Below are 24955 nucleotides of genomic sequence, written 5' to 3'. Positions count from 1 at the left end.
TGCATTTGGAATAATGTTCTCTTTTGGTCAACGGACATTCCCTTTCTCCAGATTTAACTGTGCCCCCGTAGCCTGGACCGGCACTGATTTTAAGTTGACCCATTTAAAAGCCATCTTTAACAGTTGCCCGCTGTTGTTACCTTTGGGTAATGGGCAATTGGGGAGCGGTTGTGCCGAGATTACCATCTCCCAGAGATAACAACCGGTCGAAGTCGACAGCAAGATACGGATGCCCTTCTCCTTCAGTGTATTGTTCACTCACTGGAAACAAATTGCAGGATCACAGCGCCATCATATGAAATTTAGACCATTTCCTGCGGGTGAATTTGCCTGATATCGCATTTACTTTATACATAGAGCAACCGTTTTTCATCAGTGAGTGATGGAAACACTCGAAACATTAAATTCACGAGGTCTCTTATTTGTCAGAAGTTGTTGCTGACATGTTGAATTAGTAGCAGGGTATTCGGCTATTTTTATTTGAAGAAATAACAAGCAGGATAGAGAGAGGTGAATACGTTGATGTTGGGTACTTGGAGTTTCCAAAGGCCTGTGACAAGGAGCCACACTTGAGGCTGTTTAACAAGCTAGGAGCCCATGGTATTACAGGAAAGATTCCAGCATTGATAAATCAGTGCCTGATTGGAAGGAGGTCTTATGGAAATGCAGCTTCCCTGGAGGTGGAGGAAAGAGGTGGAAGAGCCAGTGGGAAGACATGGTTTGTCAGCTCTGAGAACGAGGTGAATGTACCATAACCTTCAGACTGAATCAGAAAACCATTCTGAGGGAATTGGAAATGTCAGAAGCAGGGGAGATGTGATCACATGTGTTGGGGGCAGGGGTTGTGTCTCCATCAGACCCTCAGTGAGATGGTTCAAGTTACAATGTGCAGGAAAATGTGCAGATGAAAGCATAGTGTTTGGGGCCGGTTTATATCACTGATTCTGACACAATGAGAGGGTTAGTTTTGCTGTAAGGAAGCAGCATTAATGGAAGAAAACTAAGGAACTTCATCAATTGCCAGTTGTTTAGTTGAAGTGTCCAATCTGTATGTTACGTTGACAGAAACAGATATTCGCAGTGGTAACAAAGGGGTTCAGTCTGGTTTATTTCAAATTGTAGAGGGATGTGGAGTTTTGAAATCAATGCCTTGTGGTGCCACCATCTTTAATTTAGCGTGTTCGGAGTGGTGGATCACACAGCACGGGAACAGGCCTTTGGAAGGCCTTACCTATTCTGACCATCCACTCACTGTCTACACTGGTCCCATTTATCAGCACTTGGTTCATATTCGACTGTATCTCGGCAGTTTCAATTTTCATCAGGATTATTCCCTTGATCACGTCTTGAATGACGGATCAATGTGAGGTACTAGCCAGTTCTCCAGGAGTTTGCTTGTGGCTAGGCAGGTCACAAGTATATTGGTCAAGGCCCCAGCAATCTCTTCACTTGCCTCTCTCTGTAACGTGGGGTATATCCCATCAGGGCCTGGAGACTTTGACGCGTTAATGCACTCTAAGAGACCCAACTCTGTCTCCTCCCTTACTTCAAAATGCCTGTGCATACTTGTACTCTCCGCACTGGTCTCCCTATCCTCCTTGTATTTCTCCTTGGTAACTACTGATGTAAGTTACTCATTAAGGACCTCACAAACATTCTCGAGGGCTCTGTTTGATTCGACCTTCCTGAGCTTTACATACTTTTCCTTTTCCTGCTTGACTAAATTCATCACTTCTCACGATATTTAAGGTTCTCTGACGCTGCCAATCTTGTCATTTCGTCATACTGGAATATACGCGTCCTATACTCCGTGCAGAGGGACTGTAAACACCCTCCACATGTCAGGTGGACTTGCCAGTGTTACGAAGGATGAACAGCTCTGATGGGCAGAAGGGTGCAGAGTTGCCCATTTCCCACCTCCCTTTGGAGAATCACAAACCGTTACTGTTGCTATGCTGCTAATGAGAGAGAGAGATGTAAGAGAAAACATGCTGGAATTGGAACATCTGCTACAGATAAGAGAGAGATAAAGCAGGGGGAGAGAGACTTGTTGACCCACCATATTATGACTTCTGAAAGACGTATGGCTTCTGAGAGGGTTGTTCACCTTGTACCATTCTGTTCATTAAAATTCCTCAGTGGACAGCTGGAGTGGGCTGGTTTGATGGACACAGCCATTCAAAATTGATGGACAACTGAAACCCCGTGAGTAGGGACAAAAGAGAGGTCTGGGGAGACACCGTTCAGACACACCCGGAGACACACTATTGAGCACTGCTTGAGTGTTGGAACCCACGTGAAGGTGTCGGGCATCGGAGACCGAACAAAGGGATCGGTCAGTTTAACTCACGGTGTTATAGCAGGGCCGGTGGGGCCTTGTGTGTGTGTCCACTCATGCCAGAGTGACGAGTCCACCACAGAAGAACGGTCTAGCTGAAGGACAGAGGGGTCATACCTGAATGGCGACAACACATCGACGGATCAAGAACGTAAAGGAAGGTTTGCCTGCCTGTAGCTGTTACATCTTGGTCGTTCTCTCTCTCTCTCCAATAATTACAACACAACGACCAACATCTACCTCAGCACGTATGAACTGAACTGAAATTTATTTTCACATATGACAATTCATTATCAACTAGACATTGATAGAGCTTGTTTATTATTGATTATTATTATACCCTCACTTTTAAGTTCAGTATTGCTGACGTGAATTATATATATATATATATTTCGATTATTGATATTGATTTGTGTATTTTACTAATAAACACTGTTTGAAAATAGTACCGCCGGACTTCAACGGATACTTCTTTCTCTGCTGGTTAGACATCAAGTTAAGGGGCACATAAAAAATTGGGGGCTCGTCCGGGATTTGATCACTAATTTGGGGGCCAGTGAATCGGGCTAATAGTCCATTATCTGATCTGGTTGCGTGGGTAACCAGACGGGAAACCAGCAGAGATGGAAATAGACAAATTTATGAAGAACCCGACTTTGGGGGCATTGGAGAATGCCAGGAAGGTGGAATTGGTGAGTGTTGCGTGACGATTAAATCTCTCTGCGGTGAAATCGTCGATGAGAAAGTGGGAGATACAGAGGGCCATAGCCCAGCATTATACATCCAAGGCTGTGTTCGCGCTTGATGCATTGAACCTGTTCCCTGAGAAGAAACCAGTTCATGGGGCGGCTCAGTTAGAGATGGAAAAAATAAGGTTGGAGATAGAGAAGAGGAAAATGGAGTATGAGATCCTGCTAAAGGAGTTGGAGGCGAAAAGGGAGAAAGAAAGAGCTGAGTTGGTTGAGAAGGAGAAGCAGAGGCAGCATGAACTTCAGATGAGGCAGCTGGAAGCAGAGGAGGAAGAAAGGAAAGCTGAAAGGAGGAAAGAGGAAGCTGAAAGGAGGATGGAGGAGGAAGAGAAACAACGGCAGTTCGAGAGGGAGAGATGGCAACATGTGGGCAGCGGGGCAGACTGAGCGGAGAAGTTTAATGTTAGTAGCGAGTTTAGGTTAGTATCTCCGTTCGAGGAGACGGACGTTGATAGTTACTTCCTGCATTTTGAAAAGGTGGCCGTGAATCAGAAGTGGCCCAGAGATCAGGGGGTGGCGTTGTTACAAAGTGTATTAAAAGGAAAGGCTCAACAGGCATATGCGGCATTGTCCATGGAAGAGTCTGAGGATTATGAGGAAGTAAAACAGGCTCGGGCCTACGAGTTGGTACCTGAAACGTATAGACAAAACTTCAGAGATTTAAAGAAACTGTGGAATCAGACGTATACAGAGTTTGTCTATGAGAAGGGTGTGCTCTGGGATCGCTGGTGTGCTGCAGAAAGGGTGGAGGAGGATTTCTATCGTTTAAGAGAGTTAATTCTGATTGAAGAATTTAAAGATTGTGTTTCGGATAATATCCGGACGTATCTGAAAGAGAAGTCGAATAAGTCTATAACGGAATTTGCCAGTTTAGCAGATGAATATGCCCTAACCCACAAGACAAAGTTTCCCCCCAAATAAGAGTTACCAGAAAGGCAGTAGTGACCGTAGAGAAAGTCCACCGTCTAAGGTAGAGAATAAGCTGGGAGCTAGTGGTAAAGGTAAGGAGGAGGACAAGCAGGCTGGCAGCAAGGTTCCTGGCATGACCTGTTATAATTGTGGAAAGGTTGTTCATATTGCATCTAAGTGCTTTGCTCCGAAGAAGGAGACAGGAAAAGGGAAAACAGCAATCCCTACAGGTTGGGTTGAGTCGATTAGCAGATCAACGAGGAAGGCAAAAGTAGATAGAGTACGAGAGGGCCGTCAGAAATTTATTTCGGAAGGGACGGTGTCTGTGAAAGAAGGAGAAACCCCAGTTCCAGTGAGAATCTGGAGAGATACTGGGGCTGACCAGTCAGTGATCCTAAGTAAGGTGCTAGATTTCGGTCCTGAAACTGGAGAGGTGGTATTAAGAGGCATAGGAAAAGGGACAGAAGCTGTACCTTTGCACAGGATCATTTTAGAATGTGACCTGGTATTTGGACCTGTTGAAGTAGGGGTGTGGTCAGAATTACCGAGAGACGGCGTGGACGTCTTTCTTGGTAATGATTTAGCAGGTGGTGACGTGTGTTCAGCAGTGAAGCTGACAAGCAAGCCTGTGAGTGCTGAGGACCCGCCCCTAGATTCTAAGATCTATCCCGCATGCGCAATCACTCGCAACATGTCGAGAAAGGCAGCTGAGAAAGAGGACAGTTTAATTGAGTCCAGTGTTGATTTGGCTGAGACGTTTTTACCGACTCTGTACCAAGATGGGTTAGGGGATGGTAAATCGGAGAATAGGGAGGTGAAAGAATGTAAAGGAGAGGAGGTAGATTTACCCTTAGCCAAAAGGGAATTTATAGAGGCACAGAGTAAGGATGAGAAACAGATGAGGCAGTTAGAAAGTCCAGGGTTGGACACGGATAATCTGTCTGACTTGACTGAACTGTTTGAAGAAGTTGAAAAATTTAAATGTGTTCCCGATAATGAGATAAGGGCAGTCCTAGATGAAAAAGATGCCATTACCTTGAAGGAGTCTGCTGGGTTAGCAGATGAGGTTGTTTTAACCCGCAGTGTTGAGTTTACTGCGGATGGGAGTTGCCCAGAGAGTAACTGGGAGGATCAGGGGAACTTAGAATTTGAAAAGCGGACTTTTATTGGAATCCTAGAAGAGGCAGATGTCCCGTTTGCTTGTGTTCAGGTTGTTGAAGTACCTGAGGAGTCACAGGATACAGAACCTAGTGTTGAAGCTCAGAAAAAGTCTGAGGTATCTGATTTAGTTGAAAAGGAATGCAGTCCGTTTGGGTCAGATGGACTTGGTTTAGTGAAGAAAGGGTTAACCTTGGTACCAGTGGAAAGTAAGAATTCTCAGTTTGTTTGTATTAAAAGGTGTGTTAAAAGTTAATGAGGAGATGAATGCTGGTGATGCGAATATTATTGAAGGAGAAGGGAAAGGTGTTGTTCCTAAATTGAATAAAGAAAATTTTAGGTCTGGATTGGTTTTAGAAGCAGTAAGCAGGCTGAAAGAAAAATCGCTTGTTCACAAGGTGCCTGTGGATCATTTACAGTTTGATTTGGAATTTGATGGTTAACAACTCGCTGATGTTATTCAAGGAGGTGATTTTCGAGAGACAGAACCAAAAGTGTTGTTTTGACAAAGAGGGATGTTAAACTGAAAACAAATAGAATGAAGGGTCCTAAAGATAGAATTAATGACTTGCTCAAGAATAAAGAATTGTGTGGAAGTTCAGAGAATGGGCTAAGTTTGGAAAACATTGGTGATAAGATAACTCCTATGAAAGGAGTATGTGAAGGCCTATTCCACACTGGTGAGCAAGCTAACCGTGTGAGAGTAAAGTGGAAAAGGGGCAAAGGTTGACCAGGTGCCAGGTTGAATGGCAGGATCTGGTTTTGAGGGAATTTGACAAAGCATGTGAATAATCAAGACAACACCATGGAAGATTGACTGTTGGTTTTAAAAGTAAAATGGAGATTGGTATTTGCACAAACTTCTGTAATGTACCAGAATATAGTTACACATGTATTGGTTCACATTTTGTAGTGTGCACTTGGGCTAGGATCACAGCCCTTTGGTATTTTGTTTTTGCTGACGAAAAGAAAGGAGGTGTGCGGTAGTTGGATTGGAGTCTGATACTACAGGAATTTGATGTTGAGATACAACATATTAAAGTTGATGCTAAGTAGAATGTATAATTGCATTACCTTTGTAGTTAAGAACACTTCTGTATTTTTGTTAAACTCTGTAATCCTGTAAGACGCTGTATTAGTTAATTTTCAGATTAGTGAAAATTCTCAGAATGATGGGGGTGTTACGAAGGATGAACAGCTCTGATGGGCTGAAGGGTGCAGAGTTGCCCATGTCCCCCCCCCACCTTTGGAGAATCACGAACCGTTACTGTTGCTATTCTGCTAATGAGAGAAAAAGATGTAAGAGAAAACATGGCGGAATTGGAACATCTGCTGCAGATAAGAGAGAGATAAAGCAGGGGAGTGAGACCTGTTGATCCACCATATTATGACTTCTGAAAGACTTATGGCTTCTGAGAGTGTTGTTTATTTTGTACCATTGTGTTCATTAAAATTCCTCAGTGGACAGCCGGAGTGGGCTGGTTTGATGGACACAGCCATTCAAAATTGATGGACAACAGAGACCCTGTGAGTAGGGATAAATGTGAGGTCTGGGGAGACACCCTTCAGACACACCAAGAGACACACTATTGAGCACTGTTTAAGTGTTGGAACCCACGAGAAGGTGTGGGGCATCGGAGACCGAACAAAGGGATCGGTCAGTTTAACTTACAGTGTTATAGCAGGGCCGGTGGGGGCTTGTGTGTGCGTCCACTCATGCCAGAGCGACGAGTCCACCAAAGAAGAACGGTCTAGCTGAAGGACAGAGGGGTCATACCTGAATGGCCACAACACATCGACGGATCATGAACGTATAGGAAGGTTTGCCTGCTTGTAGCTGTTCCATCTTGCTCTCTCTCTCTCTCTCTCTCTCTCTCTCTCTCTCTCTCTCTCTCTCTCTCTCTCTCTCTCTCTCCTCTCTCTCTCTCCTCTCTCTCTCTCTCTCTCTCTCTCTCCCTCTCTCTCTCTCTCCAACAATTACAACACAACGACCAACATCTACCTCAGCACGTATGAAGTGAACTGAACTTTATATTCACATATGACAATTCATTATCCACTAGACATTGATAGAGCTTGTTTATTATTGATTATTATTATACCCACACTTTTAGGTTTAGTATTGCTAACGTGTACTATCTATATATTTGCATTATTGATATTGATTTGTGTATTTTACTAATAAAAACTGTTTAAAAATAGTACCACCAGACTCCAACGGATACTTCTTTCTCAGCTGGTTAGACACCCAGTTACGGGGTACGTAACACCAGAAACTGTTGTCTCCCATTAACATTCCATAGGTCTTGCTTATCGAAATAGTAATTTACCCTGATCCAATTCTTTACTCTCCCGCAAAGTCTACACTTTCCTTCTCTATAGCTCTCTTAAACTTAAGGAGTTCTGCCCTAACCATTCACCCACCAAATGGCCGGGTATCTAGCTAGCATAATTACCCAACATCAGTTTCAGTACCCGCTCCTGCTTTTGTCGGACTATCTACATAGTGATTTAAGATGAAATCCTAGACAGAAAAAACTGTTGAAGCTAGTGAATCGGGCAGCTTTTAATAATCAAAAGAAGGCAATTAAAAAAGGAATAAGCAGAGAAAAGGTGAAATATGAAGGCAAGCTAGCTAATAATAGAAAATGAGATACCAAAATGAAGTATCATGATGAAGCACAGTAAAGTATCACATTCAAATGTGATTAATATGCATAAAATCTACATGGTCCAGTCTCCAGTCTTCCCACTAAATTACTATTTTTGCCGCTGCGTGGATCAGCCATTGCTCTGAGCCAGAAATTTTCACACGGCCTGAAAAAAGCGCGACATCTTAGATGTGTGTGTTTTTGTAATGCACAGCTATGAATATTTAGAATGGACTGACAAAAAATATATACTTTTGTCTTTATCTGTTAATGGAAGGATATGATAAATTATAGTGCAACAAAGAAAAACTCTCAGATTTCGTGAACTTTTTTCCAGCTGCATTATAATCCATCTGCGCTGGCAACAATGGCTCCGTGACGCGAGCATTTTGATCACAGCGCAGCCGCACCACCGGCGCAGCTCAGAAGGGACAGTGACAGTCTCTCTCTCCAGGTTACCCGAAACCGGCCTTGTCAGCGACAACCTGTTGTTGGAAACAGCAAAGTCGCACAAATCAACACCAAATCACCCATATTCAAATTCGTGATAGTTGAGGGCCCCTATAAATGGTAAGTGCACTAAATGGCCGTGTTATTAGTTACAACTGTACATCCGATCATTAATGGGAATCTGTTAATCGCGTGGCAGCAACTCAAAGGATAAAACATGCAGATATGGTTAAGGGGTTCAGTTGTTGTTCAGAAACATCCGAATCTGGAATAAATGTGGTCTAAGTGACCTTGACCGTGGAATGATATCTGTTCAGAATCGGCGTGATGTTAAATCTGCTTCTCTTTTCCTTTGTGGAGGTGAATTTCAATGAGAAACCAGTTCCGACTTAGAAACATAACCTCATCTATCTCCTTTTGCTTCAGCTCCCCCTACAGTAGCAAAACATGCATTCCTGTTCAGAATCGGCGTGATGTTCATTATCCCTTGCAATGGATCTATTCATTTATCTAAACACCAGCGGATAAAATCTCCTCACCTTCATCTAAATAACAGCGCATACAATCAGCTCCCCGTCTTAATCGACTTCCAGAGATACAGAGTAGAGGTCAGCATTGAAGCGGACAGGTAATAGCAACAGAGGTCCGTGACGTGCACTCAGTGGCCACATTATTAGGTACAGGAGGTACATAGTAAAGCGCCCCACTGAGTGTAGAATTTGCTATTTTTGTCTACGGTTAGTGAGAATTACACATTATTTGTCAATACCAATATCACTGCCAGATCTACCTCGACTTCCCTAAAAAACACAGATACAGAATAATCGAGCACACAGATCCGTAAAGCCGCGCAATTTCAATGATAATATTGATATGGTATAAATATTAGAAGTACTGCCGTTACAAGTAGGATTATTAAAACACCATAACATTCCCGAATACAGTCCATGTTCCTACCTGATGCAGGACTCCAGGGTCTGGTTTCAGTGAATCCGAGTATCTGAAGTTTATGTCATTAACAGTAAGTGAACACACCCTGAGCAATGTTCAGTTGATAACACGCTCATAAACCAGAACTCCAGTCTATTCAGCATGTAACGCCACACCTTGTTCCACAACGCTTGTGTTAAACCACACAAAGACTCATCTTGCTTGAATGAGTCTTTCTAACTTGTGGTCCGAACTAGAAATAATACTTCAGTGCACGACATTTTACCACCTCCAGAGAGGAATCATAACCCGCATCCTGGTTCCGTTCGGTTGGTGCCGTCGCTTTGAGTTATTGCTCACCTTGGGACGAGTTTATTGTCAGATTATAAACTCCAGCCACAGCTCAGGGCAAAGATCGCTGTGGGTTTATTGCAGAGAGTGAGCAGAAGCAAGGGCGCTCTCAACTCAGATGGAATATTATGCATTTGGAATGATGTTCTCTTTTGATCAGCAGACATTCCCTTTCTCCAGATTTAACTGTGCCCCCGTAGCCTGGACCTGCACTGATTTAAGTTGGCCCATTTAAAAGCATCTTTAAACATTTGTCCGCTGTTGTTACCTTTGGGTAATGGGCAATTGGGGAGCGGTTGTGCCGAGATTACCATCTCCCAGAGATAACAACCGGTCAAAGTCGACAGCAAGATACGGATGCCCTTCTCCTTCAGTTTATTGTTCACTCACTGGAAACAAATTGCAGGATCACAGAGCCATCATATGAAATTTAGACCATTTCCTGATGGTGAATTTGCCTGATATAGAATTTACCTTACACATACAGCAACCGTTTTTTCAGCGGTGAGTGATGGAAGAACTCGAAAAATTAAACTCGCTGGATCTCTAATTTGTCAGAGGTTGTTGCTGACATGTTGAATTAGCAGCAGGATATTCGACTATTTCTATTTGAAGAAATAACAGTCGGATTAGAGAGAGATGACTAAGTTGATGTTAGGTACTTGGATTTTTGAAAGGCCTGTGACAATGTGCCACACTTGAGGCTGCTTAACAAGCTACAAGCCCATGGTATTACAGGAAAGATTCCAGCATGGATAAATCAGTGCCTGATTGGAAGGAGGTCTTATGGTCTTATGGAAATGCAGCTTCCCAGGAGATGGAGGAAAGAAGTGGAAGAGGCAGTGGGGAAGACATGTTTTGTCAGCTCTGAGAACGAGTTGAATGTACCATAACCTTCAGACTAAATCGGAAAACCATTCTAGGGTATTTGAAATGTCAGAAGCAGCGGAGATGTGATCGCATGAGTAGAGGGCAGAGTCTGTGTCTCCATCAGACCCGCAGTGGGATGGTTCAAGTTACAATGTGCAATGATGAAAGCACAGTGTTTGGGGCCGGATTTACTCACTGACTCTGACACAGTGAGAGGGTTAGTTTTGCTGTAAGGCAGCAATATTATTGGAAGAAGACAAAGGAACTTCATCAATTGCCAGTTTAGCTGACGTGTCCAGTCTGTATGTTACCTTGACAGAAACAGATATTCGCAGTGGGGGACAAGGGGTACAGTCTGGTGTATTTCATGTTGGAGAGGGGTGTGGAGTTTTGAAATCAATGCCTTGCGGTGCCACCATCCTTAATTAGCACGTCCGGAGTGGAGGGTCACACAGCACGGGAACAGGCCTTTGGCCGGCCTTACCTGTTCTGACAATCCACTCACTGTCTACACTGGACCCATTTATCAGCACTTGGTTCATAGCCGACTGTCTCTCGGCAGTTTCAATGTTCATCAGGATTATTCCCTGGATCATGTCTTGAATAATGCATCAACGTGAGGTTTGCTTGTGGCTTGTGGCTAGGCTGGTCACAAGTACATTGGTCAAGGCCCCAGCAATCTCTTCACTTGCCTCTCTCTGTAACGTGTGGTATATCCCATCAGGGCCTGGAGACTTTACGCCTTAATTGCACTCTAAGAGACCCAACACTGTCTCCTCCCTTACTTCAAAATGCCTGTGTATACTTGTACTCTCCGCACTGATCTCCCTATCCTCCATGTCTTTCTCCTTGGTAAACACTGATGTAAGTTACTAATTCAGGACCCACTCACATTCTCGAGGGCTCTGTTTGACTCGACCTAACTGAGCTTTGCATACTTTTCCTTTTCCTGCTTGACTAAATTCATCACTTCTCACGATATTTAAGGTTCTCTGACGCTGCCAATCTTGTCATTTCGTCATACTGGAATATACCCGTCCTATACTCCGTGCAGATGGACTGTAAACACCCTTCACATGTCAGATGTGGACTTGCCAGAAACAGTTGTCTCCCATTAACTTTCCATAGTTCTTACTTAGTGAATTAGTAATTTACCCTGATTAGAATTCTCTACTCTCCCGCAAAGTCTACACTTTCCTTCTCTATAGCTCTCTTAAACTTAAGGAGTTCTGCCCTAACCGTTAACCTACCAAATGTCGGGTATCTAGCTTGCATAAATACCCAACATCAGTTTCAGGACATCTCCTGCTTTTGTTGGACTATCTACATACTGAAAGATGAAATCCTAGATAGAAAAAATAGTTAAAGCTAATGAATCGGGCAGCTTTTAATAATCAAAAGAAGGCAACTAAACAAGGAATAAGCAAAGAAAAGGTGAAATATAAAGGGCAAGCTAGCTAATAATATAAAATAAGATACCAAAATAATCATAATGAAGTACAGTAATGTATCATATTCAATCGCGATTAATATGCATTGAATCTCACATGGTCCAGTCTCCAATATTCTCACTAAATTACTATTTTTGCCGCTGCGTGGATCAGCCATTGCTCTGAGCCGGAGATTTTCACACGGCCTGAAAAAAAGCGCGACATCTTTTTTGTCATGCGCATCGATGAATATTTGGAATGGACTGAGAAAAAATATATATTTTTTGTCTTTATCTAGTAATGGAAGGATATGATAAATTATAGTGCAACAAAGAAAATCTCTCAGATTTCGTGAACTTTGTTCCAGCTGCATTATAATCCATCTGCGCTGCAACAAAGGCTCCGTGACGCGAGCATTTTGATCACAGCGCAGCCGCACACCGGCGCAGCTCAGAAGGAACAGTGACAGTCTCTCTCTCCAGGTTACCCCCAACTGCGTTGTCAGCGACAGCCTGTTGTTGGAAACAGGAAAGTCGCACAAATCAGCACCAAATCTCACCCATATTCAAATTCGAGATAGTTGAGGGCCCGTCTAAATGGAAAATGCACTAAATGGCCGTGTTATTAGTTACAACTGTACATCCGATCATTAATGGGAATCTGTTAATCGCGCGGCAGCAACTCAAAGGATAAAACATGCAGATATGTTCAAGGGGTTCAGTTGTTGTTCAGAAACATCGGAATCTGGAATAAATGTGGTCTAAGTGACCTTGACCGTGGAATGATATCTGGTGCCAGACAGGGTAGCATGAGCATTACGGAAACTGATCATCTCCTTGGATTTTCACGCACAATTCGCTCGGTTTACAGCGAATGGTGCGAAAACAAAATGAAAGGAAATCCAGTGAGCAGCAGTTCTGAGGGTGAAAACGCCTTGTTAATGGGAGAGATCAAGGAGATTGACCAGACTGATTAAATCCGACAGGAAGGTGACAGTAACTTAAATAGCCATGCGCTCCAAAAGCCAGGGGTGCAGAAGAGCGTCACTGAACGCCGAACATCGGATTTGGACGGGGTACAGCCGCAGTAAACCCCGAACGTGCACTCATTGGCCACAATATTAGGTACGGGAAGTAGATAAGAATTGCCCACTAAGTGTAGACGTCCATAATTTTAACAACTGCCAGAGAGATTTACTACAGGATTTTTTATATTTTAATATCACTTCCAGATTTACACCGTCTTTGCTCACAAAATTACACAGAATTAAAAAAAAAACACGCATCCGTAAATCCAGGCAATCGTCTGGACAATATTGAACTGCTGGAAACTCTAGAAATACTATCGTGACAAGTGGGGTAATAAAACACCACAACAACCCGATTTTACCATGTTAAAATACCCCATGACTATCGTAACGTTGTCCCTTTAACATACATTTTCTATCTCCCGTTGTAATTTTCAGACCATGTCATTACTACTGTGTGGGGGTCTGTATATGATCCCCATCAGGGTCTTTGTACCCTTGCAGTTTCCGAGCTCTACCCACAAGGATTCAAAACCTTCCTACCCTATGTCACCTCTTTCTAATGATTTGATTTCATTTTCACCAAGAGTCACGCCACCCTTTCTGCCGACCTGCCTGTCCTTTCGATACAGTGTGTATCATTGGATGTTAAACTCCCAGCTGAAATATTCTTTCAGCCACGATTCAGTGACGCCCCACAATCTCATGCATGCCAATCTGTCAATATGCTGCATCCCTTTGTCTTCACCATCTACACCTCGGACTTCAACTACTGCACAGAGTCTTGCCATCTTCGGAAGTTTTCTGTATGACTCTGCCATAGTCGGAAGCATCAGCAAGGGAGATGAGGTGGAGTACAGGGCTACGGTGGGAAACATGTCACATGGTGTGAACAGAAACTTCTGCAGCTTAATGTGAAAAAAGACGAAGGAGCTGGTGGTGGACCTGAGGAGGGCTAAGGCACCGGTGACCCCTGTTTCCATCCAAGGGTCAGTGTGGACATGGTGGAGGATGACAAATGCCGGGGGATACGAATTGACAATAAACTGGACTGATCAAAGAACACTGAGGCTGTCTACAAGAAAGGTCAGAGCCGTCTCTACTTCCTGAGGAGACTGAGGTCCTTTAACATCTGCCAGACGATGCTGAGGTGTTCTACGAGTCAGCGGTGGCCAGTGCTATCATGTTTGCTGTTGTGTGCTGGGGCAGCAGGCTGAGGGTAGCAGACACCATCAGAATCAACAAACTCATTCGTAAGGCCAGTGATGTTGTGAGGGCCAAACTGGACTCTCTGATGGTGTGTCTGAAAACAGGATGCTGCCCAGGTTGCATGACATCTTGGGCAATGTCTCCCATCCCATCCATAATGTACTGGTTAGGCACAGGAGTACATTCAACCGGAGACTCATTCCACCGAGATTCAACACTTAGTGTCATAGGAAGTCATTCCTGACTGTGGCCATCAAAGTTTACAACTCCTCCTTCGGAGTGTCAGACACCCTGCGCCACTAGGCTGGTCCTGGACTTATTTCCACTTGGCATAATTAATATTATTATTTAATTATTTATGGTTATATATTGCTATATTTCTACACTGTTCTTGGTTGGTGCGACTGTAACAAAACCCAATTTCCCTCGGGATCAATAAAGTATGTCTGTCTGTCTGTCTGTCTGTCTGTCTGTCAGGTCATGATACATGTTGGTACCAACGACATAGGCAGGAAGAGGGATGAGGGCCTTAAGTATGAGTTTCGGGAACTAGGCAGAAGGCTGAAGAACAGGACCTCAAGGGTGAGGTTCTCAGGATTGCTGCCAGTGCTACGTGATAGTGATGGCAAGAATTGGATGAGTTGAATGCGTGGCTGAGGAGTTGGTGCAGGGGGCAGGGTTTTAGATTTTTGGATCATTGGGATCTCTTCTGGGGGAAAGCGGGACCTGTACAGATTGGATGGGTTGCACCGGAACTCAAGGGGGAGCAATATCCTTACAGGTAGGCTTGCTAGCCATGGTTCGGGGAGGGTTTAAACTAAATCGCAAAGAGGGTGGAACCCGGAGCGATAGAGCGGTGAAGAAGTGCATGGAGTAAAGCCAGATCTAACATATAGAGAGGCTTTCAGGAAAGAGAATCAGAATAAAGGGTGTAAAGGTAGTAAAGTAGAAGGCTAAACTGTTTGTACTTTAATGCAAGAAGCATCAGGAACAAAACGTGATTAACTGAGAGCTGGGGAGACATACATGGAATTATGATGTAGTGTCCATTACAGAGATTTGGTTGGCACGCAGGACAGGAATGGATTCTCAATATTCCTGGTTTTCAGTGCTTTAAAGGGATAGACAAGGGAGGGGGAGAGGGGAGGAGGGGGGAGCATTACTGGTCAGGGATAAGATTACAGCTACAGAGAGGGTGGGTAATCTAGCAGGATCCTCTTTGAGTCAGTACGGATGGATTCAGGAACAGGAAGGAAGCAGTTACCTCTATTGCGGTTATTCCTTAGGCCTCCTGGTAGCAGCAGAGATACCGAACAGCAGATTGGGAGGCAGATTTTGGAAAGGTTCAAAAATAATAGGGTTGTTATCATCGGGTGACCTTTAACTCCCCTAATATTGATTGGCACCTGATTAGTTCCAAGGGTTTAGATGGGTCAGAGTTTGTTAAGTGTGTCCAGGACGGATTCATGTCGCAGTATGTTGACAGTCCGACTAGGGAGAATGCCATACTAGATCTAGCATTAGGTATCGAACCGGGTCAGGTCACAGATCTCTCAGCGGGCTGAGCATCTGGGGGACAGTGATCACCGCTCCCTGCCTTTAGCATTATGATGAAAGGATAGAATCAGAGAGGACAGGAAAAAAATTAATTGGGGATGGGCAAATTATGAGGTCTATCAGGCTAGAACTGTGGGTGTGAATTGGGATTATGTTTTTGCAGGGAAATGCACTATGGAGATGCGGTCGATGTTGAAGGATCTCTTGAGGGATGTTAGGGATAACGTTGTCCCGGTGAGGAAGATAATGAATTATAGGGTGTGTTATGAAGGGTGAACAACTCTGATGGGCAGAAGGGTACAGAGTTGCCCATGTTCCACCCCCCCCCCCCCCCCCGGGAGAATCACAAATTGTTACTGTTACCACGCTGCTAATGAGAAGAAAGAGGGAAAAAGGGAAAACATACTGGGACTGGAACATTTGCTTCAGATAAGGGAGAGATAACACCCGGGAGGACAGAGACTTGTTGTTCCACCATATTATGACTCCTGAAAGACTTATGGCTCCGGAGAGGACTATTTACTTGTACTATTCTGTTCATTAAAATTCCTCAGTGGACAGCTGGAGTGGGGCTGGTTTGATGGGCTAAGCCATTCAAACTGATTGACACCTGAGACCTCGTGAGTAGGGATAAAAGAGAGGTCTGTGGAGACACCCCTCAGACACACCGAGGAGACACACTAGTGTGCACTGCTTGAGTGTAGGAACCCACGAGAAGGTGTGGGGCATCGGGGACCGAACAAAGGATCGGTCAGTTTAACTTAGTGTTTATAGGAGGGCCGGTGGGGGCTTGTGTGTGTGTCCGCCCTTGCCTGGGTGACGAGTCCACCACAGAGAAACGGTCTAGCTGAAGGACAGCGGGGTCATACCTGAATGGCCACAACACATCGACGAATCAAGAACGTAAAGGAAGGTTTGATTGACTGTAGCTGTCACTGTTCGATCTCTCTCTCTCTCTCTCTCTCTCTCTCTCTCTCTCTCTCTCTCCTCTCTCTCTCTCTCTCTCTCTCTCTCTCTCTCTCTCTCTCTCTCTCTCTCTCATCTCTCTCTCTCTCTCTCTCTCCCCAACAATTACAACCAAACACCAACTACTAACTCAGAACGTATGAACTGAACTGAAGTTTATATTCACATATGACAGTTCATTATCCCCTGGACATCGAAAGAGCTTGTTTATTATTGATTATTATTATACCCACACTTTTAGGCTTAGTATTGCTAGCGTGTATTATCTACATATTTGAATTGTTGATATTTATTTGTATATTTTAATAATAAACACTGTTTGAAAATAGTACCACCAGACTCCAACGGATTCTTCTATCTTTGCTGGTAAGACAACCAGTTACGGGGTACGTGACAAATTGGGGGCTCGCCGGGATTTGTATACAAAATGGGTGGGGCAACTGAATCGGGCTACAAGTCCATCATTTGATCTGGTGCGTGGGTAACCAGACGGGAATTCTGCACTGATGGATATAGACAAATTTATAGAAAGCCCGACTTTGAAGGCGCTTGAGGGAGGCCACAAATGCAGACTTGGTGACTATTGCAAAACGATTAAATCTCCAGAGGTGAAGTCGTCAATGAAAAAGTGGGAGATACAGAGGGCCATAGCCCAGCACTATATATCGGTGGAGGTGTTTTCGGCTGGGGTATTGGATCTGTTCCCTGAGAAGTAACCAGACAAATTAAGGTTGGACGCGGAACAGAAGAAAAGGGAGTATGAGCTCCAGCGAAAGGGAGTTGGAGGAAAGGAAAGGGAGAGAGATAGGCAGCATGCGCTGGACATGGAGAGATTAAAGCACAGGGAAAAGAGCGAGGGGAAGGCTCAATTGAGAAGTTTAATGTTAGTAGAGTTTAGGTTAGTACCTCTGTTCGATGAGACAGGACGTGATAGTTACTTCTTGCATTTTGAAAAGGTGGCAGTGAATCAGAAGTGGCCCAGAGATCAGTGGGTGGCGTTATTACAAAGTGTATTAAAAAGGAAAGCTCACAGGCATATGCGGTGTTGTCCGGGGGGGAGTCTGAGGATTATGAGGAAGTAAAACAGGCTATCCTTCGGGCCTAAGAGTTGGTACCTGAAGCGTATACACAAAAGTTCAGAGATTTAAATAAACTGTGGAATCAGACGTATGCAGAGTTTGCCTATGAAAAGGGTGTGCTCTTGGATCGCTGGTGTGCTGCAGAAAGGTGGAGGAGGAGTTCCATCGTTTCAGAGAGTTAATTCTGATTGAGAAATTTAAAGCTTATGTTTCGGTTAATATCCGGATATATCTGAACGAGACGAATAAGTCTATATCGGAATTTGCCAGGTTCGCAGATGAATATGCCCTAACCCACAAGACAAAGTTTACCCCAAATAAGAGTTACCAGAAAGGCAGTAGGGACCGTAGAGAAAGTCCACCGGCTAATGTAGAGAATAAGCCGGGAGCTAGTGGTAAAGATAAGGAGGAGGACAAGCAGGCTGGCAGGAAGGTTCCTGGCTTGACCTGTTATAATTGTGGAAAGGTTGATCATATTGCATCTAAGTGCTTTGCTCCGAAGAAGGAGACAGGAAAAGGGAAACAGCAATCACGAGAGGTTGCATTAGCTGATCGATGAGGGAGGCAAGTGAAGACAGAGTACAAGAGGGCCGTGAGAAATTTATTTCGGAAGGACAGTGTCTGTGAAAGAAGGAGAAACCCCAGTTCCTGTGAGAATCTGGAGGGATACTGGGGCTGACCAGTCAGTGATCCTAAGTAAGGTTGCTAGATTCGGTCCCGAAACTGGAGAGGTGTATTAAGAGGTATAGGAAAAGGGACAGAAGCTGTACCTTTGCACAAGATCATTTAAAATGTGACCTGTTATCTGGCCCGGTCGAAGTAGGGGTGCGGTCAGATTACCAAGAGACGGCGTGGACGTCCTTCTTGGTAACGACTTAGCAGGTGGTGACGTGTGTTCAGCAGTGAAGCTGACAAGTAAGCCTGTGAGTGCTGAGGGACCCGCCCAATAGACTCTAAGATCTATCCCGCATGCGCGATCACTCGCAGCATGTCGAGAAAAGCGGCGGAGAAAAGAGGACAGTTTAAATGAGTCCAGTGTTGATTTGGCTGAGACGTTTTTACCGACCCTGTACCAAGAGGGGTTAGGGGATGGTAAAGCGGAGAATAGGGAGGTTGAAAGAGAATAAAGGAGAGGAGGAAGACCTACCCTTAGCAAGGAAGGAAATTATAAGGCACAGAGTGAGATGAGAAACAAATAAGGTAGTTAGAAGATCCAGGGTTGGACACGGATGATCTGTCTGGTTTGACAGAGCTGTTTTCAGCTGAAGAATTTCAATGTGTTCCCGATGATATAAGGCAGTCCTAGATGAAAAGGATGCTTCTACCTTGAAGGAGTCTGCTGGGTTAGCAGATGAAGTTGTTTTAACCTGCAGGGTTGAGTTTACTCGGGATAGGAGTTGCCCAGAGAGTAACTGGGAGGATCAGGGGAACTTAGAATTTGAAAAAGGGACTGGTTTTGGAAGCCTAGAAGAGGCAGATGTCCCGTTTGCTTGTGTTCAGGATGTGGATGCACAGGGTACTGAACCTAGTATTGAAACTCAGGAAAAGGATGAGCTATCTGATTTAGTTGAAAAGGAATGCAGTACTTTTGGGTCAGATGGACTTGGTTCAGTGAAGAAAGGGTTAACCTAGGTACCAGTGAAAAGTGAAAATTCTCAGTTGTTTGTGTTAGAAGGTGTGTTAAAGGTGATGAAAGCTGGTGATGTGAATATTATTGAAGGGAAAAGTATTGTTCCTGACTATTGAATAAAGAAAATTTAAAGTCTGGATTGGTTTTAGAAGCAGTAACCAGGCTGAAGAAACAATGGTTTGTTAACAAGGATGCCTGTGAATCAATTACAGTTTGCTTTGGAATTTAAAGGTAAACAATTCGCTGATGTTATTCAAGGATGTGATTTGGAGCGACAGACCGAAAGTGTTGTTTGACAAAGAGGGATCACTTGCAGATGTTAAACTGAAAACTAATAGAATGAAGGGTCCTGAAGATAAAAATAATGACTTGCTGAAAAATAAAGAATTGTGTGGAAGTTCAGAAAATGGGCTAAGTTTGGAAAACATTGGTGATAAGATAACTCCTATGAACGAGTATGTGAAAGCCTATTCCACACTGGTGAGCAAGCTAACACGTGAGAGTTAAGTGGAAAAGGGGCAAAGGTTAACAAAATGCCACTTTGAATAACAGGATCTGGTTTTGAGGGAATTTGACAAAGCATGTGAAAGATAAAAACACCATGGAAGATTGACTGTTAAGGTTAAAAGTAAAATAGAGATTGGTATTTGCACAAACTTCTGTAATGTACCACAATATAATTACACATGTATTGGTTCACATTTTGTAATATACACTTAAGCTAAGATCATAACCCTTTAAATTGGAGTCTGATGCTACAAGTGTTGATATTCAGATACAACATATTAAAGGAAGTGACAATCTAATCGCTGATTGTTTATCTAGATGCTAAGTTGAAGGAATATCTGTATTGCTTTGCAGTTAAAACATTTCTGTATTTTGTTAGTTTCCGTAATTCTGTAAGACGCTGTATTATTTAATTTTCCCCTTTGGTGAAAATTCCTAGAAGGATGGGGGTGCTATGAAGGATGAACAACTCTGATGGGCAGAAGGGTACAGAGTTGCCCATGTCCGCCCCCCCCCCCCCCGGGAGAATCAACTGTTACTGTTACCACGGTGCTAATGAGAGAGAAAGAGAGACAAAGGGAAAACATACTGGGACTAGAACATTTGCTTCAGATAAGGGAGAGATAACACCGGGAGACAGAGACTTGTTGTTCCACCATATTATGACTCCTGTAAGACTTACGGCTCCGGAGAGGGCTGTTTACTTGGTACCATTCTGTTCATTAAAATTCCTCAGTGGAGGCCGGAGTGGGCTGGTTTGATGGACTAAGCCATTCAAAACTGATTGACACCTGAGACCCCCTGAGTAGGGATAAAAGTGAGGTCTGACACCCCTCGGACACACCAGGAGACACACTAGTGAGCACTGCTTGAGTGTTGGAACCCACGAGAAGGTGTGGGGCATCGGAGACTGAACAAAGGATCGGTCAGTTTAACAGTGTTTATAACAGGGCCGGTGGGGGCTTGTGTATGTGTCCGCCCTTGCCTGAGTGACGAATCCACCACAGAAGAACGGTCTAGCTGAAGGACTGAGGGGGTCATACCTGAAAGGCCACAACAACACATCGACGGATCAAGATCGTAAAGGAAGGTTTGACTCACTGTAGCTGTCACTGTTCGCTCTCTCTCTCTCTCTCTCTCTCTCTCTCTCTCTCTCTCTCTCTCTCTCCTCTCTCTCTCTCTCTCTCTCATCTCTCCTCTCTCTCTCTCTCTCTCTCTCTCTCCCTCCCTAACAATTACAACAAAACCACCAACAACTACCTCACTACCTCAGCACGTATGAACTGAACTGAACTTTATATTCGCATATGACAATTCATTATCCCCTGGATATCGATAGAGCTTGTTTATTATTGATTATTATTATACCCACAATTTTAGGTTTAGAATTGCTAACGTGTATTATCTATATATTTGCATTGTTGATGTTGATTTGTATATTTTACTAATAAACACTGTTTGAAAATAGTACCACCAGACTCCAACGGATTCTTCTATCTTTGCTGGTCAGACACCCAGTTATGGGGTACGTAACAGGTGAAGGAACCAATAAGAGAGAACTTGATGATGGTAAGGGAGGGAGGGAGGGAGAGGGACAGGGGAGAGAGAGAGAGAGAGAGAGAGAATTTGCCGACGTCCCTATCAGGATGCTGTAGGATACTTTACTTCTCATCAAATATCCCACTGGTTTCACCAAACTACTACGGATACAATCAAGTACATTGTTATTTTAAAAAAAAACTGCAATGTATACACCACCCTGTAAACTCAGGTCATATCGAATTCTTCTCAGTCACTGAAAAAAAGCCAAGATCACAGACATTTCCTCACAGGACAACTCACACGGTGCGGATGTCTCTCTGTTAAACCTTCTTTTGATCTCCCACCTACCCACACACTTCTGACAGAAGGGTATCAACACTGCAGGCGGTGATCCACAACAAGTCTCAGCAACCGATTCTATAATGGAACCATCACATCTTTACACACCTCCCCGCTCCCACCCCGCCCCCCATAAACTGCAGTGTGAGCAGTTCTCATAATTTCGCTCTCTCTCAGTAGCTACCTACCGAAATGTCGTAAAGGGTAGACAGATAGTGTCGATCCCGCCTGCGATGGAATGAACAAAGCAAATCCTCAGTTCCCTCGGTCGGGGATCGGTAAAGCCCCGAGTGTGGACGGATCGGCTTCCCGCTGTTGCAAGCGGTAGCCCGGGGACAGTTCCGAGATGCGGGAGGCTCGCACCTCCGGAGCCTTTGCTGATGATTCGGAGCTGGGCTGAAAGAGCGGCGTTTCCGATAACACCTCCAACTACACCCGGTTTCCCCGCGGGACATGCACAGGAAGTCGATGCATTCAATTAGCTGAAGGGAATTATTAATCCTTTCAAAAGCGATTCGCTGCAGTTCAATTGTTGAACAACTGAATAAGTTCTCAGTCTCATTTAAGTGGCTAACTGCCTTTGTGATGTTTATATTTCAGTAAAAAAAGCTTCTTACCTTGTACCGCGGCTCCAGATTCTGTTACCACCCTGTCCCAGTGAGGCTGTGTTACGGGTTCTGTAAGTAATGAACACACCTGGTTAATGTTCAGTCAGCTCCTGGTGATAATCATTAACTAAACCCACAGCGTTATCAGCGGTTCTCTCCGTGTCCTATTCCTTAGCACAGGGTACGTTCTGTCTCCAAACAAACATCACCATGGAGGTGAAATGTGATCTCAGTGATTTTAGGAGTGGAATGTTTGTCGGTGCCAGACGGTGCAGTTTTCTAGGCAATTGACAATAGGTGCAGGAGTAGGCCGTTCCGCCCCTCGAGCCGGCACCGCCATTCAATGTGATCATGGCTGATCATTCACAATCATTACCCCCGTTCCTGCTTTCTCCCCATATTCCTTGACTCCGCTATTTTTTAAGAACTCTATCTAACTCTTTCTTGAAAGCATCCAGAAACTGGCCTCCACTGCCTTCTGAGGCAGAGCGTTCCATAGATCCACTACTCTCTGGGTGAAAAAGTTTTTCTTCAACTCTGTTCTAAATGGCCTCCCGCTTATTCTTAAACTTTGGCCTTTGGTTCTGGGCTCCAGACGGAGCCTGGTTTCAGGTCCTCACACAACAGGAACTATTTTGTCCACGTCCCTATCAAAACTCCGTGTATACTTTATGTCTCATCGAAGTTCCCACTCGTTTTACCAAATTTCCGCGGATACAGTCAAGTACATTGTTAATTTAAAAAAAATGTAATGTCTCCCCTGTTTTAAGTCACACCACAAGTCAAGATCACAACAGAATCCTCATAGAAAAAACTCACGGGGGTAGATATCTGTCTGGTAAACCTCTTTTGATTTCCCACCTGCCCACTCGCATCTGACAGAAGGGAAACAGCACTGCAGACGGTGATCCATAACAGGTCTCGCCAACCGACTGTATAATGGAACCATCAACTCCTTACACCGCCTTCCCCCACGACCACCCCCCGCCCCGGCTGTAATCTCCAGTATGGGTGGTTCCATACATTTGATCACGAACCGCAATGACGTCTAGGATGGAGAGATAGTGTCGATCCCGCCAGTGAAGGAATAAGCAAAGCCAATCCTCAGTTCCCTCGGTCGGGGATCGGTAAAGCCCCGAGTGTGGACGGATCGGCTTCCTGTTACTGCAAGCGGTAGCCCGGGGACAGTTACGAGATGCGGGAGGCTCGCACCTCCCGAGCCTTTGCTGGTGATTCAGAGCTGGGTTGAAAGAGCGGCGTTTCCGATAACACCATCGACGGGCCTCGGTTTCCCGCGGGACCTGCACAGGAAGTCGATGCGTTCAATTAGCTGAAGGGAATTATTAATTCTTTCAAAAGCGATTCGCTACAGTTCTAATGTCGATCAACACAATACGTTATCAATCCCATCCAAGTGCTCATAACAGGGCTAATTATCTTTATGATGTTTATATTTCAGTATATAGAGCTTCTTACCGTGTACAACGGCTCCAGGTTCTGTTACCACCCTGTCCCGGTAAGGCTGTGTTACGGGTTCTGTAAATAATGAACACACCCTGGTTAATGTCAGTCAGCTCCTGGTGATAATCATTAACTAAACCCACAGCGTTACCTGCGGTTCTCTCCGCGCCCTGTTCCTTAGCACAAGGTACGTTCTGTCTCCAGACAAACATCACCATGGAGATGAAATGTGATCTCAGTGATTTTGAGAGTGGAATGTTTGTCGGTGCCAGACGGTGCAGTTTTATTGACAATAGGCAATAGGTGCAGGGATAGGCCGTTCGGCCCTTCGAGCAAGCACTGCCATTCAGTGTGATCATGGCTGATCATCCATAATCATTACCCCCGTTCCTGCTTTCTCCCCATATTCCTTGACTCCGCTATTTTTAAGAGCTCCATCTAACTCTTTCTTGAAAGCATCCAGAGAACTGGCCTCCACTGCCTTCTGAGGCAGAGCATTCCACATATCCACCACTCTCTGGGTGAAAAAGGTTTTCCTCAACTCTGTTCTAAATGGCCTACCCCTTATTCTTAAACTGTGGCCTCTGGTTTTGGGCTCCCCCGACATCGGGAACATGTTTCTTGCCCCTAGCGTGTCCAAAACCCTTAATAATCTTATATGTTTCAATCAGATCTTTCCCACTGAGGTTGGGTGGGACTGATGGTCATAGGTTAAGGGTGCAAGGTGAAATGATGAAGGGGAACATGAGTTTGGTGAGAGTGGAACAGGGTGTCTGTGGAAGTGACGAGCGCAGGATGGATTACAACATTTCAGAGAAGTTTGGATAAGTACTCGGACGGGAGTGGAGTGCAGGGCTATGGTCTGGTGCAGGTCGATGGGACTCGGTAGAATAGTTCAGCATGACTACACGGGCCGAGTGGCCTGTTTCTCCGTGTCTTTGGAAATTTCCACCCAGTCTACCACACGACACCATGGGATAAGATCTCCGTCCGCCCTGGGGATTTGTTCTTATTTACGGACATGAGAATATCCACATTATTTATGAAGAACAGCCGCAGAATTTCCCCTTCCCTTCAGTGAACACTGCAACTGTAATGACCGCTTTCCTGACGAATATTGACGGGAAGTATTACTTTTGTGTCCTCTCTCTACGTTTAGAACTTCTACTCTACGTTTAGATTGCACGTGTCGTC

General features: G+C 44.5%; 1 long non-coding RNA gene across 1 annotated transcript in view; it reads right to left on the bottom strand.

Moving 5' to 3' along the window:
- Positions 1-23553, bottom strand: part of LOC140721223 (uncharacterized) — a 216817-nt gene extending 193264 nt beyond the window's left edge. Inside the window, exons 1-2 of the long non-coding RNA XR_012097341.1 lie at positions 23324-23553; positions 22310-22369 (exon numbers count right to left, since the gene is read on the bottom strand). This is a non-coding gene — a long non-coding RNA (uncharacterized lncRNA). The remainder of the gene's footprint in view (positions 1-22309; positions 22370-23323) is intronic.
- Positions 23554-24955: the final 1402 nt, after the last annotated feature.

This window comes from Hemitrygon akajei, unplaced genomic scaffold (assembly GCF_048418815.1).
Source record: "Hemitrygon akajei unplaced genomic scaffold, sHemAka1.3 Scf000052, whole genome shotgun sequence".
Taxonomy (NCBI): domain Eukaryota; kingdom Metazoa; phylum Chordata; class Chondrichthyes; order Myliobatiformes; family Dasyatidae; genus Hemitrygon; species Hemitrygon akajei.
Note: the sequence above shows the minus strand (reverse complement) of the source record. Positions and strands in the feature narration are given on the sequence as shown.